Source organism: Saccopteryx leptura, chromosome 3, assembly GCF_036850995.1.
Source record: "Saccopteryx leptura isolate mSacLep1 chromosome 3, mSacLep1_pri_phased_curated, whole genome shotgun sequence".
Taxonomy (NCBI): domain Eukaryota; kingdom Metazoa; phylum Chordata; class Mammalia; order Chiroptera; family Emballonuridae; genus Saccopteryx; species Saccopteryx leptura.
The window spans coordinates 278,117,201-278,136,843 of NC_089505.1; positions in this window are offsets into that span (position 1 = coordinate 278,117,201).

The following is a 19,643-nucleotide window of genomic DNA, read 5'->3' on the forward strand; positions in this document are numbered from 1 at the left end:
TTAATGTAAATGGATTTGCAGTCATTCAGAATATTTGCTATCTTTGGTAAATAATCTCTGTCATTCTTAAATGATTTCTTTTTGGTTCTATTTTACTAAAATATACTATTAAGAATGCATATTGTATTTTATTAACCCTTTTAGCAGTTATTGACAAGTAGTTATTAATAGAACTATTTTTTCTCTTTTAACTCATTATTGTAATGAATTATGCTGATTCCTTGATATTGAATCAACTTTACATTCCTTGAATATTTGCTTCATTATAGGATATAGTTCTTTTGATACATTGCTGGGTTCTGTTTGTTAATATTTAAATATGTTTGCACTTATGTTCATGAGTTATTATTTTCCTAGGAAATCATGTATTTTTTTAACTTTGTCAACAAATGTGTTGACAGAGCATAAACATCTCTCTGGGCACTATATATGGAATGAAGAGAGGGAATTAATATTTACTGAACAGCTGCTTTGTGCCATGCACTACACTTCATATTTTATTTATATCATCATATTTAATTGAACCTTTATATTGATCCTGTTTGGTAGCTATCATTACCCTCATTTTATAGATGAGAATATTTAGGCCTAGAAAAATGAGGCAATAATATACCCAGGATCACAGATAGGAAATGGCAGAGGGGGTCAGAGTTGGAACTCAGGTCTCTGTGATTTCAAAACTGGTGCTTTTATCACTCCTGGCTTTCTCCCAATTATTGCACAATTATTATATTTAAATAATGAAAAATAGTTGTTTGAGAAATTTGTCACTTTTTTCCTCCCCAATTATTGAATATTAGGATAGTTTTCTGTTTTTCATTATAATGAATATTTTTAAATATAGCTTTCCCCCCCCCTCATATTTAAGACATCGTTTCCTTCGGCTAGGTTTCCAGTAAAGACTTACACATTTGAAGAGTATGATCTTATTAATGAGTAACATATACTGAAAGGTACATTTTAACCCTGGTTGGTTGGCTCAGCGATAGAGCATTGGCCTGGCATGTGGATGTCCTGGGTTTGATTCCTGATCAGGGCACACAGGAGAAGTGACCATCTGCTTCTCTACCCTTTCCCTTTCCCCTTCTCTCTCTCTCTCTCATTCTCTCTCTTCCTCTCCCACAGCCATGGCTCAATTGGTTTGAGTGGCCCTGGGCACTGAGGAATGCTCCAAGGAGCCTCCACCTCAGGCACTAAAAATAGCTTGGTTGGGAGCATGGCCCAAGATGGTCAGAGCATTGGCCCCAGATGGGGGTTGCCTAATGGATCCTGGTCTGGGTGCATGTGGGAGTCTGTCTCTCTATCTCCCCTCCTCTCACTTGCAAAAGAAGAAAAAAAAAGTACATTTTAAAAGGGAGAACAACAACAGGATTACAAGGAAACATATTACAATATGTAAGACTTTGTGAAAAGAGCCTTATTACATTATGAAATTCCCTGTGAGATGATACCTGTAGTTGGCTCTTAGTTTTCTATGGGAATCCCCCCTCTCTGAGCTCAGTAATTCTTTCCTCCGCCCTTCACATTCTTTCAATCATTGCCCACCTTTGAATAAATAAGCAGCAGATGCTGCCACTTTCCTCTCCTCCAGTTATTTTGACTCCTGTTCCTCCTCATCCTTCCTCCTTTCTTTTCATCTCTACATACAGTAGCTGTGATAGCCTCTAAAAACACCCATCTGGGCCTGGACAGACCCTTGGTAAAATAGTTACATTTTTTAGAAAAAGCCAGTTAGGCTCTAAGCCATGCCTGATCATTCTATAGAGCAATAGTTTTCAGTCTGTGCTCTTCGAAGTCCTCAGGCTTTTTTGAGCCTGCATTGGGAACGGGGAGAAGGCCACCCCGCTGGTGGGGTTCTGGGCCTCCCTTCCCATTTCCTTCAGTCAGTCTCTCTGGTCTTGGCTGTTTCACATTCTGCAGCTTTTGGGGAAAGATTTCTTTTTGAAATCAGTTTCTGCTGCTTGAAAGCAAAGGTTTGAAAATTATTGCAATAGAGAAATAGGGATGTTGAAACATTAACCTAAGAAGATATTGTCTAATTTTTATAGAATTAATTCAAATAATAAAGTTAATAGAGTTAATACAAACCTAAAGAATACCAAAAATTTCCTGACCCTCCCCCACACTGACCTAGAATGTATACCCCACACACGCATACAGGCATAAAATTACAGAAAGTTAGGATTTTCTATTACTTTCCAATTACTGCTGTGACAGAAAAGGAAAGTTTGGCACTTTGGGGAATTGAAATTAATTGAAAGCAGACTTGAGTTAATTTCCATTTCCATGTCCTTTATTGAATGGGTCTTTAGTGCACATTTCTAATTTAGTAGAATGAGAACTTTTTCTGTTGGGGGGAGGGTAATGAGGAAATACTTTCCCCTGAAACTAAAGTGATTCATCAGGACAAATCCTGCAAACGTTTTCACAGAGGAAAGTCTGATCCGTATGATGTAGAAAATGCTTTTATTAATTATGAAAGGGATTGTTGTTGTTTTCTGTACCCTAGAAGCAATATATATTTAATGAAATAGCAGATTTCATGATCTTTTATTGCATGTGTTATAGTTTTCAGGCATACACACACACACACACACACACACACACACACACACACACACACCTTACCTCACCTGGTCACTGCCTCAAAGCTGTGCAGCAGGCAGGACACGTTATCATTCGTTTCATATGATGGAAACTGGAGTTTGAACAATTATTTACGCAGAGTTATATAGAAAGTAGCTCCAAGTAAGACCATTATTTTTTCTATTATGCTATTTCTTTAAATAAACTGTTTCATGCCACAGGACTCCAAAGCACTATAGCATAAGGATCCACTTTTATTGCCATTAAAAATATATCTATTTCTACATGGGATCTGATAGCTATCTGAAAAAACAGGGTAAGTGGATTAATAAAATGACAAAAGTTCTGGTAAGTGTGGTGAGAAAGGGAGATTGAGAGAAAGAGAAAGAACACAAAATAGGACAAAACCAGAGAGATGTAACCACAGATTCACAAGCTATGAAATATTATTTTTAAAAATTCTATTTGCAACTTATTGCCAATAATTTTTTAAAGTTGGATGAAATGGACAGTTTTTTTGAAAACAAATTTCTGAACATAAATTGATTCTGTTTTAAAAACTGAAAAGTCAAAAAAAAAAAAAAAGAAAGAAAGAAAAAAAAAACTGAAAAGTCAACTAGAATAACTATCTATAGAATATTGAAAGAGTGGTGTCAAATCTCTACCCCCAGAATAGGATATCACACAGTGTAATAAAATAAGAAGTTTCTATCAATGACAATGACTGTGCTGTTACTTAATCCATACCACAGAATATAGGTTATATGTAAATTTTACTAAACCTATTCTATGAGCTTCTGGTACCAAATGTACTCTATGATAGCCTAAATAAATACAGAAATATTCTAAATAAAATATCAGAAAACAAAAATACAACACTATGGCCAGTAGAGTTTGTTCTATAATATAAAAATGAGTTGGTACTTACAAATCTATTCATATAAATTTGTTAATCAACATAATGCAGGAAAGCAGAGGGCACAGTGTGACCCTTACAAACAAAATGATAGGAAAAAATGACAAATTTCACAATACATAGGCATGTATGCAAATGTTTAAAGTAAGGATACCTCAATGATAATGTAACTTTTTATATCTCCTTCCAAATAAATGTACAATCAAATCACCCTTGAAAAAATAGCAATTTAAAAATGGCAAAGGCAATAAATTTAAAAATTGAAAAAGGTCTATGCCACAAGACATCCTAAACACTAAGTAGTCTTATTTTGAAAATGATCCTTGGTCCTTATGTCAGCCTCTTGCTGACCTTTTCTCAAATGTGGGTATTGCTAGAAAGTGGGAGACACCTGCCACTGTGCCATGTCATAAGGCTTTCACCTCATCCCATCCCTTTCCATCCCATCCCATCCTGTCCCATCACGTCCCATCCCATCCCGTCCCATCCCATCTCGTCCCATCCCGTCCTGTCCCAACCTGTCCCATCCCATCCCGTCCCGTCCCATCCCATCCCATCCAGTCCCATCCCATCCCATCCCTTCCCATCCTGTCCCGTCCCATCCCTTCCCATCCTGTCCCGTCCCATCCCTTCCCATCCTGTCCCATCCCATCCCTTCCCATCCTGTCCCGTCCCATCCCGTCCCATCCCATCCCGTCCCAACCTGTCCCATCCCATCCCATCCAGTCCCATCCCATCTAGTTCTGTCCCATCCTATCCCGTCCCGTCCCATCTCATCTCATCCCATCTAGTCTCATCCCATCCAGTCCTATCCTTAGTTAACTGCCTGTGGTTCCCTCACCAGACTATGAGCCCCTTTGAAGCAAAGGGGATGTTTTCTTCCTCTTTGTAACCCCAGCCCATGGCCCCATTCTGGGCATGTGTTCAACAAACGTTTGTGGAAGTGAATTGAATACTCACCCAATATACAGCAAGAGAAACATGCTTTTTACCACTTGTGCTTCACATAAGCAAAAAAGAACTACTGGGAAATATAGAAAGATTTTAGCCTGGAGATCATTTTTGCTGGAAAAAAAACCCCAACCATCCCATTTTATTGTATCAAGTAAAGTTTCACTGGCAGAAATATATCCCTGTGCCTACTATTGGGCTTGAAGACCAAGAGAGAGCAGGATTTCCTAACAAATGGTCCCACACCAAATATAGTAATTTTAACAGATGTGCCACCATTGCCAGCAACCTCAGAGTGCCCAGAGCTAGTGAGAAAAGGGCAAAGCACAGAGAGTGAGAATTCCATAGCTCAGGAGCCACAGAGGTTCATGTCAACATGTGGACAAACAGAGATCCTCCTACCGCTATTCCACTGCCAGGTTCATTCTTTTCTTTCTTTTTTTTTTTTTTTTTTTTTTTTTTTTGTATTTTTCTGAAGCTGGAAACGGGGAGAGACAGTCAGACAGACTCCCGCATGCGCCCGACCAGGATCCACCCGGCACGCCCACCAGGGGCAACGCTCTGCCCACCAGGGGGCGATGCTCTGCCCCTCCGGGCGTCACTCTGGCCTTGGCTGCGGGAGGGGAAGAGAGAGACAGAGAGGAAGGAGGGGGGGGTTGGAGAAGCAAATGGGCGCCTCTCCTATGTGCCCTGGCCGGGAATCGAACCCGGGTCCCCCGCACGCCAGGCCGACACTCAGGTTCATTCTTTTTCATTACCTAATAGTATCAGTCAGGATAGGTTGCTTTTTCTATGTGTCAACATTATTCAGAAAAAAAGATCACCAGCAAACAAAAAAACAACCTGCTGACTAGACATAATTATTTTAAATTTAAGAATTCCTCATTTAAGACATCAAAATGTATCAAAAGTTTCAGACCATATTACTTCCAGAGGCTCTTTTGACCCATTTAATTTATTCACATACACAATGTGTCAGAACCTGATTTGTGAGCCTGTGTCTGGTCAGGAAGATGTGCTCAGTCCCTCTTTTCTTTTCTTTTCTTTTCTTTCCTTTCCTTTCCTTTCCTTTCCTTTCCTTTCCTTTCCTTTCCTTTTCTTTTCTCTTTTCCTTCTCTCTCTCTCTCTCTCTTTCTCTCTCTCTCTTGCTTGCTTGGTTTTATTTAAATTTATTTTTTGACAGAGAGATAGAGAAAGGAAGGGGAGGGGGGGGAGGAGAATGACAAGCACCAACTCATAGTTGCTTCACTTTAGTTGTTTATCAGTCCCTCTTTTCTAATCCTGGTGTGACTCACTTTCATTTCAGCCCATCAAATAGGTTCTCTCCTGGATTCTTCTGAGTAAAAGTTAAGAGCTTCTCAGAGACACTCCATACAAGAGGCAGAGCACAGTGTTGCCTCACTACAAGGTAGATACCTACTTCAAAAATACATAAATCGGTAGAGTGACTGTCACCTTATTTTCACTAGGTTAGTGGTCAGTCCTGAGTGGAAGAGAGGGAAGAGAGTGAAAGGCAAGAAAGGCCCCCCAGGGAATTTTGAAAGGAAAGAGCACTGAGCTCCAGAGGAAGCTCCCTGCAGCCCTGGGAGTGACCCTAATTTGCAGAGGGGTAGTCCTCAGGAAGTATTCCTCCTGCACAGGCAGTTGCAGGACCCACAAGGTCGGAATCACGAGGCTGAATTAGTAATATCTTGTGAAATAGATCATCAGTCACCAAAACCTTTTTTTAGGGGAGAGGGAAAACCAGGTTACTGCTTTCTCTCCTGGGAGAATCTTTTTCATAGTTCAGATGAATCCAATTTGGATCTGCCTTTGGCAGTTTCAGGACTGCTAGAAAGGAGAATAGAGTAAAATCCAGTCTTCAGAATGATTGTAATTTCTCACTACCTCCTAGTGAACAAAGACTCCAGAGGTTGGGAATCATAGACAAGCCCTGCAAACCTATAACCTCAGTCAGAATAGCCCCACACCCTGACCAGATGGTGGTGCAGTGGATAAAGTGTTAGATTGGGACACAGAGGACCCAGGTTCAAAACCCCAAGGTTGCCGGCTTGAGCACAGGGTAGCTGGCTTGAGCGTGGGATCATAGACATGACTCCATGGTCACTGGCTTGAGCCCAAAGGTCACTGACTTGAAGTCCAAGGTCGCTAGCTTGAGCCCAAGGTCACTGGCTTGAGCAAGGGGTCACTAGCCCAGCTGGAGCCCCCCAGTCAAGGCACATATGAGAAAGCAATCAATGAACAACTAAGGTGCCACAACAAAGAATTGATGCTTCTCATCTCTCTCCCTTCCTGTCTGTCTGTCCCTCTCTGTTCCTTTCTCTGACTCTCTCTCTGTCTCTGTCACATACACAAAAAAAAGAAGAGCCCACAGCCTATGCACCATTGACAAGGGTCAGCAATGCTCTCTTGCCAGTAAAACAACAGCATTTTTCCTATAGAGCTAGTCCACCCACCGTCCCCATCACATGCATTTGTACCTGGGAATGTCAGTCCCTGTAAGGCAGGTCCTCTCCCTTAAAACCCTCTGCCCTCTGTTTCATACCCTTCAAAAGCCTGCCTTGGCCATTTTCCTCAACAGTCATGTATCCCCGTTAGGGATACTGTAACTTGTAACCAATTATTAGTTGAGTTCAATGGCACAGTAACCTACATATGAGAAATATACTCAACATTTTTATTGATCAATGAAAAATTCCTCATTAGTTTATTTTCTTTATAACTTTAGCCTATTTCTTATGTGACCTCCCTAATGCTAAAACATACTGAACCCAACCAATGAGTGGTTTTTTACCACATCTGGAAACTGGCACATGAAGAAAGGTATAGAAATATTCCATCAAGAGACCAGATAATATTGAGGATGGTTTTGCAAAGAAGCTATATTCTGACTCCTAAATCTCTTGTTGCATTCTTTTAATTTCCTTTTTGGAAAAAGGACAAGAATAAGTAAATAAAATGTAGAAATGATCCATCCTTCTACCTCCAGATTGAATTACAGATTCCTCCCATCCCAGCTAGTAGGATAGCAATCCTGTTCTTCAGAACCTTTAAAAGTACATATGGAACAACTCTAAACAGCTTCATTTGAAATCCATTCTAGGGCTGAGTAAGCATATTGGCAGGGAATCATCTGATGTAGCCTATGCCCATTTTATCTTGTTTTGATGTTACTATTGTAGAAAACAGTTTCTTTTCCTGAGGGCAAGTCAGTCTACCAAGGTGCACCCACAGTCTACCAAGGTGCACCCACATTGTTCCTATCCTTTCCTACTGCATACTTAGCCTTCTTCTTAAGCCATCTACTTTGCTTTAGATAATGCAATCTGTGAATATTTTTCTCAGGCTTCCTACTAAAGAACTAGGTACAAGTGTTCCCCAAAGAGTCAGGAAGGTAGTGTACCAGCTGTCTGGCAAAGTGGAGGGTAGGAAAGAACACTGGACTGAGGTCCAGCCTGACTTTGCACCCACTGCAGGGCTGTGAGAGAGCCAGCACCCTCTCTCGGCTCTCACCTCATCTCTGGTGTGAGAAGGCTCTCAATGTCTCTGCAGCTCTAGACTGCCAAGGCTCACATCTAGCAAGGCATCTCCACATACCAGTCCCCAGAGCCTTCCATCACTGTTCTTTTGTTCAATCTAAAAAAGCATAACCCCAAAACAAAAATAAACCACTGTACCCCAAACTGAAATTATGCTAAGCAGTTCACAATCCTAATTACAAATTCTTCCACTATGTGGTTTTAGCTACTTTTTACTATTCAGGTCTGTATTTAAGGGAAGAGGGGGAAATGTATGTTCTTTTGATATTTTTTCTCCTAAATGCATAACCCTGGTTGAATTTCTTTCCAATAAATATTTTCACTTGGCTGTTCCATGGTCCCCTGGAACTCAACCTGTTTAAATTTATGGGTCGTTTTTACCCTACCTTGGCCCCCCTTCAGGTTTCCCTACCTCAGTCTCTAACATCACTGACTCAAGCTCAAGACCTCAAAATGATCTCTTCATCCTACAGACCACCACTAGTGAAATCCTTCTGAGTCTTGCTTTATAGAAGTTTCTCAAATTTCTCCCATACCTTTTATTTATTTATTTATTTATTTATTTATTTATTGTATTTTTCTGAAGCTGGAAACGGGGAGAGACAGTCAGACAGACTCCCGCATGTGCCCGACCAGGATCCACCCGGCACGCCCACCAGGGGCCACGCTCTGCCCACCAGGGGGCGATGCTCCGCCCCTCTGGGGCATCGCTCTGCCACAACCAGAGCCACTCTAGCGCCTGGGGCAGAGGCCAAGGAGCCATCCCCAGCGCCCGGGCCATCCTTGCTCCAATGGAGCCTTGGCTGCGGGAGGGGAAGAGAGAGACAGAGAGGAAGGGGGGAGTGGAGAAGCAAATGGGTGCTTCTCCTATGTGCCCTGGCCGGGAATCGAACCCGGGTCCCCTGCATGCCAGGCCGACGCTCTACCGCTGAGCCAACCGGCCAGGGCCTCTCCCATACCTTTTAATTGTCACCTCTTCTATACTGTTACTAGATTATTCTCCTTTAAATATCACTTAAATCCTGCTAAAAAAAAAAACAAAAAAAACTTGAAGAACTCACTTCCCAAAAAATAATATAAGCCTCAAATTCCTCTACAACGCCCCTGACCTTCCTCTCCAACCCATTTCCAATATGTAGGAGGCATTCCAGCCTCCTGAGTTGGATTCACCAGTTGCATTTCTACCTTACCTCTCACATTCTCTGCTACCTGATCTTCCCTCTCCACCCCACTCCAATTGTCAAATCCTTCCTCATTCCCCAAAGTCTAACTCAGTCCTGCTCCTCTCTGGAACTGTCCTTTTGCAATAGGAAATTGTCCCTCCTTTCTTGGAATATCTATAGAACTCAATTGAAACTCAAGCCACAATTCTTCACTGCTATTTATCTTACATAAACAATCTTATTTTCTAAATAAGTTATAAACTTCTTGAGGAAAAGGGCTATCTTCCCCACCTCTTAGTATCACTGGGGCTCATTCTGTGTTCTCACATGGAGTAGAAACTTAATCAGAGTTTGTTGACCACTGTGATAAACCTGCCAAACAATGTCAATGGTAACTAGCACATACTCCTCTAATTATTAGGTCTTAGGTATTAATAATTAATGTTTTTTACCTAAAAAGCTGGTAATCTTGGTAATCAATAGTCATGGATGTAGAGACTAAGGAAGGAAGAATCGGGCCACAGGAAATCCAGACTGAGGGAGAGTGTAATTTAATGCTCTTTGATGGCCCTACAGGGCATTTTCAGAGTTACAGGTCATAAAATAGGGTGATCTGCAATGGTTTAGCCTTATTTATATGATATAGAGTCAATATATCAATTCTAATGTTTTAGATTAAGGAGAAAGTCAATCCTTTTCTTCCTTCACCCATTGTGGAAAACACCTAAGAAACCTCACTTCTTGCCCACTTCTCTCGCTTAAACACTCTGAGGACGTGCTTTTGGCCTGTGGTGTCTGCCATCCGTTTTGGGGGGAGTCACGCTCCTTCCCTGCTCTCAGTCTTTGAAACTATGTGATGGGCAGTGAATGAACCAGTAGATGCATGATGAATCTATAAAAATAAACAAGAACCACCCCTTTGTAAACTGTATTTCCTGCCTAGTCCTTGAGTCTGTAACTCCTTCCCACACATTATTCCGCTCTGGTTCTTCCTCTAGCCCAGGGGTCTCAAACTTGCGGCCCGTGGACCGCATGCGGCCCGCTGAACAATTTTGTGCGGCCCTCAGACTAATCCACAAAGTTCAAAATATTTTGGATAAAATTAAGTAAGCCTAGGGGCCTACTTGTATTTTTCATTTCTCTAGCATCCTAGCTAGATATTAGCTTAGTTAACAGCAGTTGTGATGCGAACTACAGTTTCTGGTCATTTTGTGACACTGAGTAAACTGCATGTACGATTGTGCTTGTTGTACTGATTTTTTTTTGTTTTCAACTGCAGTGAGAAAAGTGTTGCGTAACAGTTGCCTTTTGTAGACCTAGTGTGGCCCGCTGAACGGCTGTGATCTTGCTCTGCGGCCCACATGCTGAGTTGAGTTTGAGACCCCTGCTCTAGCCTGTGGTTTATGAAGCTGAAGAGAGAAATACTGTAAACATGAATGCAAAGTTTACATGCAAAACAGATCCCTACTTCTCAAAATTTTGTAAATTCAGTTGTCATAACTTTTTAAATTTCCTGCTAATAATGACCATAATCCCATTGGCAGACATTGAATAAAAAGTAGATGCCATAGATTTGAAAAGTCATTACAATGTTAAATTAGAATGTTTAGAATCATAGAGGCACCAAATAAATAGGTGTTGAATAAATAAATGAATTTTTATCATAGTTTGGAAAGACCAGATCAAACCAACCCAAACCATACCCACCAGAACTACTTATAATATAAAGATTCAGCATACAATGGTAAAGAAAGATTACATAGACACCAGCCAGTCACTTCACAAATAAAGAAAAAGGTTGAGAAACTAAGTGACTTAAGCTGATAAACTCCTGTTTTGACAAAAATAATAAAATGGCTCACTATAAAGTCCCAATTCCTTATAAAAATATGTAACTACAGAATTTGATAACACCATTTTAATCTCAGTGAGGTGGGCCTCATAAATAAGTGGAATAAAGTGGCTGTCAGATCAGGCCCCTCACCCAGATATATCAGCCTCTCTGCCTGTCACCAACACTATACCTTTGTTCCTTTGGATCTTGAAGATCTTTTTTTAATACATGTCATTCTGTTGTCAGCTAACAGTTTAGCTAGGTAGGAGCAATGCTGAGACCCAAGCTAGGTGACAATAGGGCACAGGATGGAGAATCTGAGCTTTGACATGGAAGACATAGGTTCAAATCCCAACTTCACGATTTAAACAGTTGGTTGATCTTAGGAAAATTACGTAACTTCTCAAAGAGTCTGATTAGCTCAGTTTCTGGTGTGGTTATGAGTATCTGGTAGTGATTATTACTATGCTTTGCAATTTTGCCTAGGACAGAGCTGGAAATGCTAGCCTAAGGTTAATTGAGATAAAAGAAAAAGCAAACAATGGGTCCTCCTGAGGGGTCTAGATTCAAAGGTCTTCAACTGTAGGGACCATATGATAAACTTCTCTGTTCTGACCATATGATAAACTTCACCAGCTCAGAGGTGAGTGCAGTGCAGGCACTGGTGACCCCTGCAGGAGTCATAATCATTAACTTGCACCCATAGCAGAAGTCTCAACCCAGCTATGGGGAGCAAGGGAGCCCCCAGCAATCAACTCTTTAGCAATATTAGGCCTGAAAATGGGGTTAGAGCTGGATTAAGGAGGTGCTAATGCACCAATCTATGAGAGGTACTAAAAGAGCCCTAGAAATGTGAAAGGGAAAAACTGTATCAGCACTATATTGATCAGAAAATTCATTTGAATAAGTGCCAGACTTTTATCTTGTCTTGTGTCTCTTGATCCAGCTCTATATATGGGAACTTAATTTTATGTCTCTGGAGCTCCTTCTCACTAATTCCAGCTCATCAGCTCTGCAAATCGCTACCTCACTGTATCTCTGAGGCCACTCTTCTCCTGAACCTTGGAAAGACTGCCTGGGTAGCAGTCCCCATGTTCCCCTGTAGCAAGTCAGACATTAGCTGATATGATTTTGATACTTGTAACAGCTAATGACTGGACTAATTGGACTTACTTAATCTGTCTCCCGTTTTATAGTATTCCAAATAAAACTTTTAGTAATCATTGTATATGACAGGTATGTAGCTGATCACAGTTCATGCATTTCATCAAACACGTGGCCTCTCTTCATTTGTTTCTCCCATCCCCTATGCTTCAAATGTCTTTCCTTAAGTAATGAAATATTTCTCATCCTTCAAGGCACCTCCTCAGTTCAAGCACCCCCTTCTCTATGAAGCCTTCCCTGATCCTCCAAGTCATCATTAGTCAATCTCTTTCTTACTACATTCTTATACCATAGTATTAGTATTTTTCCCTGCTGAGAATTATAATTTGATGTAAATTAGGAACTCTTTTCAGTGGACACTCAACACAAGTTGAAGTTGACAATCAAATTCCAAAAGATGTTTATAATTAATTATTTTTCCCCTAAAGAAAACAACAATAGGGAGAAGTTGGTAAAAGGGTACAAACTGTCAGTTATAAGAAGACTAAGTTGAAGATTTAATGTATAACATGGTGGCCTTAGTTAAACAAACTGCTTTTTATAATATAAATTTGTTAAGAGAGTAGAACTTAAGTGTTCTCTCACACACAAAGAAAAGTAAATATGTGAGGTGATGGATGATTTAATTTGATGGGGGAGTCCTTTCACAATGTATATCAAATCAGCACATTGCATGCTTTAAATATCTTATAATTTTATATACCAGTTATACTTCAATAAATCTGGGGGGAAAAGAAAACAACACAGAAGATTATTCATATTAATAGCAAGGAGATACGTTTTTTAAAATTAATGAACTAGAAAAGGCAAACAGGATAAAGTAATGCTATTTCACCTAAATTGTAAATTTAACAAAAGTTCACTATCTAAACATATAGATGGAGAAATCTTCTAGAGCACTATCCACTGGCAAAGTTCAAATACTTTTTTGTATTAAAATTTTTTTGATACAGGCCCTGGCCGGTTGGCTCAGCGGTAGAGCGTCGGCCTGGCGTGCGGGGGACCCGGGTTCGATTCCCGGCCAGGGCACATAGGAGAAGCGCCCATTTGCTTCTCCACCCCCACCCCCTCCTTCCTCTCTGTCTCTCTCTTCCCCTCCCGCAGCCAAGGCTCCATTGGAGCAAGGATGGCCCGGGCGCTGGGGATGGCTCCTTGGCCTCTGCCTCAGGCGCTAGAGTGGCTCTGGTCGCGGCAGAGCGACGCCCCGGAGGGGCAGAGCATCGCCCCCTGGTGGGCAGAGCGCTGCCCCTGGTGGGCGTGCCGGGTGGATCCCGGTTGGGCGCATGCGGGAGTCTGTCTGGCTGTCTCTCCCCGTTTCCAGCTTCAGAAAAAAAAAAATTTTTTTTTGATACATCATACAAAATTGTATATACAATATGTGTACAAGTTTAATCTTCAAAGCCTTTATAGCATCTGAAAGGTAAAATTTTAAATGAATAATAAATATTATCAGGTAAAATATCCTTGATACTTTATAGTCTTGCCTCAATTATTAAGCTACTGTCAAGAAGTAGGTGAGACTAATATTGGATTTTTAGTTAGGTATATTAGGTTAAGAATAGGCAAATAGAAACAAACTATCTATGACATTATTTGTAAACCTTGGTTTAAACTACATTACTTTAAAACCTAATTTACAAAAATTATAAAAGCAACACATGCTCAGTGGAGAAATATTGTATACCTGACCCATTTCCCCCTCTTTCTTCCTGCTACTACTCTTTTCAGGTAGCAGAGTCACTGGAAAACCACATTGTCCATCAGGAGTTACTGAAGGACAGCAGAGGGTACAGGGTTGTATAGACCAGAAGGGAGTGATACACCCTGAGTGACTGACACTAGTGCATGTGACACTGCAGGAGGCAACAAGTGTGCTGCCCAAATTTTGAGTTTTATCTTGCAAAGACAGTCTCAGAGCTTTATTCTCCCAGTCTCCATCATGAAAGCAATGGTCTTCCAATGAACCCCATCTGATTTTTAGTAATATGGTTTTTTAATAACATTATTTTGTCAATGATCCTCCAACAAATCTGAATCAAGTGGTCTTACCTCTGCTCTATTTATTATTCTATCATCCATAGTATCATTCCCTCGATCATTTAGTTAATTATGCATTAATCATAGGCTTCTTATATACCTATGAAAATCTAGACCAAAATTCTTCAGTGACTCCTAAAGTTTAAACATCCTAACACAATAGATCTCTGCCTTCATGACTGACTTCTACTCAGTTCTGCGCACGCATCTTTAGTTGCTCTCATATACCCACTAGGCTCCTATTACAAAGAAAGTCTTGTGGTTCTCTGTCCTTTCTAGCCTCTGGATTTTGTAAATATTGCTCCTCAGTGGACATCCTTCCCCTACCCTGAGCTCACTGTCAAACTTCTTGTGTCCTTCAAGATTCTATGCAAGTATCACTTTTCCCTGTCTTTCTTGACATGTCTCAGTAAAGTTCTTGCTTTTCTGTGCAGCTATCTTGTCCACACTTCTATTTTAGTATTTATGTTAAATTACTAATTTAGGAATATTACTTCTACAAGAGCAGGGGTCCATATTGTCTCAGGGTGTCCATGAATTTCCTGAATTACAAAAAAAAAAATTTATTTAGGTTCATTTTCTTCTAGGGAGAAGGTTCAGTGCTCACATCAGACTCTCAGGTAGTCTATGTGCTCTGTCTCAAAACCAAGGCCCACTGCACTAGGTTATGAATCCCTAAGGGAAAGAGAGTGAGCTCTAGTCTCTACAGTGAGATGCCTAATGTTAGCTCAATGAACATTTCAGTTATTATTTAAAGGTAAATGTTTATGCTATTTAATATGTAGTAAACTTAACCTCCTCTAAGTCATTAATGTTTTTGAGTAGATAGGAAGTGTGATACAATGAAGAGTACATTGGAAAAAAGAAAAGATATGAGAGAATTTATGCCAAATTACTAACAGTGATTATGCTTGTAAAGAGGGACAGACTTTCAAGATTACTTACACTCTTCTATCTTGATCAAGATTGTTTGTTTGTTTTACAATGTATACTTTTTAGTTTTGAATCTTATTTTTTTTTAATCGTGGGATTTTTTTTTTAAGTGCATGAGACATCTAGCTTCAAATCGCCACTGCGTTACTTCTTTTTGTGACCCTGGAAACCTTACTTAACCTTTATAAACCTATATTTCCTAAACTGTAAAATGAGGAGAATACTTACCTATCCCATGTTACTATTATATCACAAAGCTTAACAAAAAGTAAGGACTCAGTAAATATTAGCTAATGTAAATTTTGTTGTTCTTAGGGGAATTTTTGCAATCTCAAAGACATCCAAAATAGAATTTAATTAAAACATAGTTCATTATTGTCTCAATACTATGAATAAACATTCAGATATGCAGTAAAACTCTGAGGTAACAGGGCTAATTTAGAAGGTGGCTATTAGCCCTGACTGCTAACTAATAATTATATGGAATCCCATAATATGTTTATTTGTTTGTTTTAAACAAAGAAGGGTTAAAAATTTCTTCAAAGCAATTTATAACACTTGCACTTCAAGAATAAAGTACAAGTACTGGTTTAAACTAAGTATAAGTACTAGTTTAAACTAAGCTCTCAGTTTTGAATCTGGGTTCTTATTAGAAACAAGTTCTTTGCAATTTTCACTCACCTCATGGCCTTTCTCCACCAGTAGACATCACACCATGTTTTGTGAAGTCTTCCTGATTTCTCTAGAGGGTCTATAAAAAATAAAATGCCACTGATAATGACAGGTACCTTGTAATATATACCATCCTTTTTTTTCTATAACTTTATAACCAAGTTTTATTATATATACAACTGATTGTGGTTAAATTTTCCTAATAGTTACAAAATATATAAAGTAAAAGTTCTTGTTTTTCATAGTCTTTAATTTTAAGTCACTTGGTGTTGAGTAGAAACAACTATCTTGATATTTGGATCTTTGGGGTAATTAATAAAAATAAATTCCTATGTATTTAAAAACATAGCTGGAGTACTCCAACATGGCTTAGGGGACTTTGCTGGATCAAAAGAGTTCAGAACAGTTTATCTGACCCTAAAATAATGGAGGCCAAATCTAGAGAGTATCCTAAGTATCCCGCATTACATGAAATCACCTACTTCAAGAAACAAGTGAAATAGGTTTGTAATAGATTTAATTGAAGTGATCTACAGTAAAAATTAAGTCCAAACCCATTTGGAGATTACTTTATGATGTATCTGGTTTTTGAGAATAGTATAGCAGGTTCAAGCTTGCTATCTGTTTTATTTTTTATTATCTTAAAATTATCTGCCCTGTAGGGCAGTTTGGCCATGTCACTGAATATTTTTAAAACTTATATTCATTTACTATATTTAGCTATCAATATATATTAAAACTCATAACTTTACTCTAGTATCTTGTTAAATTTCAATTGAACCCCTCCAATTCTAATACAGCATTTTCTATCTTTTCTCCTCTTTCCGTGGTCTGGGCTTCAGCTTCTCGAGCTGTACAATCGGCATAGCAGTAATGGCAACCTCACTGTGTAGAGGTGAGGGTTAGGGGAGATGAAGGCTGAGGGCCAGAGGCTAGAATGTGGGCAGCTAGGGAACCAGAGGCTTACTTAGTCACCTAAGTGACCATTTTGTCAAGATTCCTGTCCATTGTCCTAAGCAAATCTATGTTTAGTCCCAGTTAAGCTTGCTCTTTTTTCCTCTTAACTTTGATAATTGTTTTTAAAAGAATCCTTTTTGTGCATAATGTTGTTCTTTGTCCTGAAGAGGCAATGTAAGGCCATATATTGGCTCTGTCAGTCACTGCTCATTGACACCCAGTATCCACTCTCCCCTTTTTCTTTAGTAACCCAGTTAAAAACTATTTCCTCGCCTGACTGGGTGGTGGTGCAGTGGATAGAGCGTCGGACTGGGATGCGAAAAACCCAGGTTCGGGACCCCGAGGTTGCCAGCTTGAGCAAGGGCTCATCTGGTTTGAGCAAAAAGCTCACCAGCTTGAGCCCAAGGTCGCTGGCTCGAGCAAGGGGTTACTCAGTCTGCTGAAGGCCCACGGTCAAGGCACGTATGAGAAAGCAATCAATGAACAATTAAGGTATTGCAACGCGCAAAAAAAACAAACACGTAATAATTGATGCTTCTCATCTCTCCGTTCCTGTCTGTCTGTCCCTGTCTATCCCTCTCTCTGTCTCTGTAAAAAAAAACACAAAACAAAAACTGTATTTCCCCTACCCCTTCATAGCTGTGTGTAACCACAAGAATAGATTAGGTATGAGTAGAAAGAATGTGAGTGACCTCTTGGAAGTCTCCTTAAAAGAGACAACACATCTTTTTCTTCCCATTTCTACTTCCTGCTGGCCAAACACCGGTGAGAAACTGCTAGGAGTCCTAGCAGTCTCTTTAGGCCAAAACATGATACACAAGGATGACAGAGAGCAAGATCACAGGCACGTGGGTCCCTCACACAGGACCTGCTCTGACAGCTCTGACTGCCTTTCTCTGTGCTTTTATTTTTCATGTAAAAGAGAAACTTCTAGCCTGTTTAAGCCACTATTATTTTGGTTTTTCTATTACATACAAATGAACCCTACCTTATACACTAGCACTTTAGAAAGTTGTCTAGAACCAAGAATCATTTTTTAATTCTTAAACCTTTTCTCTCATTTCCTTTGAGCATGTGTGTACTTTTTTTTATTAACAAATTCTTTATTCTTCAAAAGCCTCAACATGTGTCACTCCAGTCTTTGTTTTTATACTTTCTCCCTTGCATCACTCATATTTTGAATATTACACTCATTTGAGTTCTTCAGATAGAAATTTTAACTCCCAGATAGTAGAAAATGAGGCCAGTTCACTGGGGAAGAAGAAAAGGAAGTTCGGCTAAAATTGTCATTAGCTTTCTTTGTGGATTATAGTGAAAAACAGTTTATTTCAAATTAATAAGCATTTATTTACTAAGAAAATACTATATAAAAGGCACTGTGTCCAGTGCTGGGAGAAGTATAAAGATGACATTGCTCCTCCTTCAAGGAACTTACAATCTAATAGGAGAGGTGAGACTCACAGATTTGATAAATTGTGACAAATGCAATGAGAAAAGCATAATGTGTCTAAAGCTCTCAGAGGAGAAAAAAGGAGTTCAGTTGTGGGGGTTAGAGAAAGTTTCACGAAGAAGACAGGATTAGAGCTGGGCTTTGAATGATATGTAGAAGTGATTAAGAGGATCAGCAAAGGGAAAGGATCAGCAAAGGAAGAGAAAGTTACACGGGGTCCTAGGGAGCATCGAGGGTAGAGTGGGAGGTAAAACTAGACAGGTAGATTTGGGGACAGATATGGGCCGTGAATATCTTCTTTAGAGACCACTCTCAGTGGAGAGAATAAAGAGTTACTGAAAGTTTTTAAGCAGTGGAGTAACTGGATCACATGTCTTCAGTAAGAAGATGCCTCTTGTGGCCAGTGAGTGGGCACCTTTAAAAATCCAAGTAAATGGTAATGATGATATCGAATTAGGGAAGGAACTATTAGGAAGTAAAGGGAGGCACAGATGGAAGCAACATTTCAAAGGCTACCACATGAGTTACGTGTCTGCTTGGCCCAGGACAAAGAGTTGGATTATAATTCTCAGATTCAGAAGTGGAGAATATATCCATTTAAATAATTTTTTAAATTCTTCTACACTTACTTGAACTGGGAAACTAAAAAAGGATGAATATGCTGTAACAACAAACTTACTGGTTCTACAATTTTAGCAGAGCCTAAACTTTTCCTTCCCAGATGTCCATTGGGAATGCACTGAATTACTGCTAGGGATGGGAAAGAGTATTGAAGGGTATTTCAGCAAAGTAATGTAACCATCCCTTCTTTCCCATTGTTCATACACCCCCCCCCCCCAAAAAAAAATCCTAAACAGCTACTTCCTCATTTTCAGGGGATAAATTCTAGATATTTCCTCAAATAAAACAATTTGAACATCTGATCAGCTGCCGCTTTTTCTTCTTATTTTTTCTGATTATTTTAGGAAAAATTAAATGGGTATTAATACTTACTAACCTCTTTTCTCAATAAGGGCAGGAGCAGACAGCAAGATAATCATGACCTACCAATTAGAAGAGTGCCCTGTGTAATATCTAGAAATTTAAGATTTAGTTCACCTTATTTGGGGCACTGGAAGCACCTTACAAATAAAATAGTAAGAATTTTTTTCTTCCATGGCTCCCAAGGTGATTCCTGGTACTCTTGAAAGCACAAAGGATTGATCATGTCGTTGGGGACAAGCAGCAGTAATGTGACTGTCAAAGCTATGGATATTGGCAAACTGTTTCACCCTCCTGTAAATGTGTATATGTGTATTGAGAGGTGATCAGTGTGAGAATCAGCATCTTCAACATTGTCCCTGAGAGAAAATTAGCAGGAATTATTAACAAAAAAAGATTTTTACATTTTATAAAAATCCAGAAACTAAGCAAAATATTCAGCAACTCATACTTCAGTCAT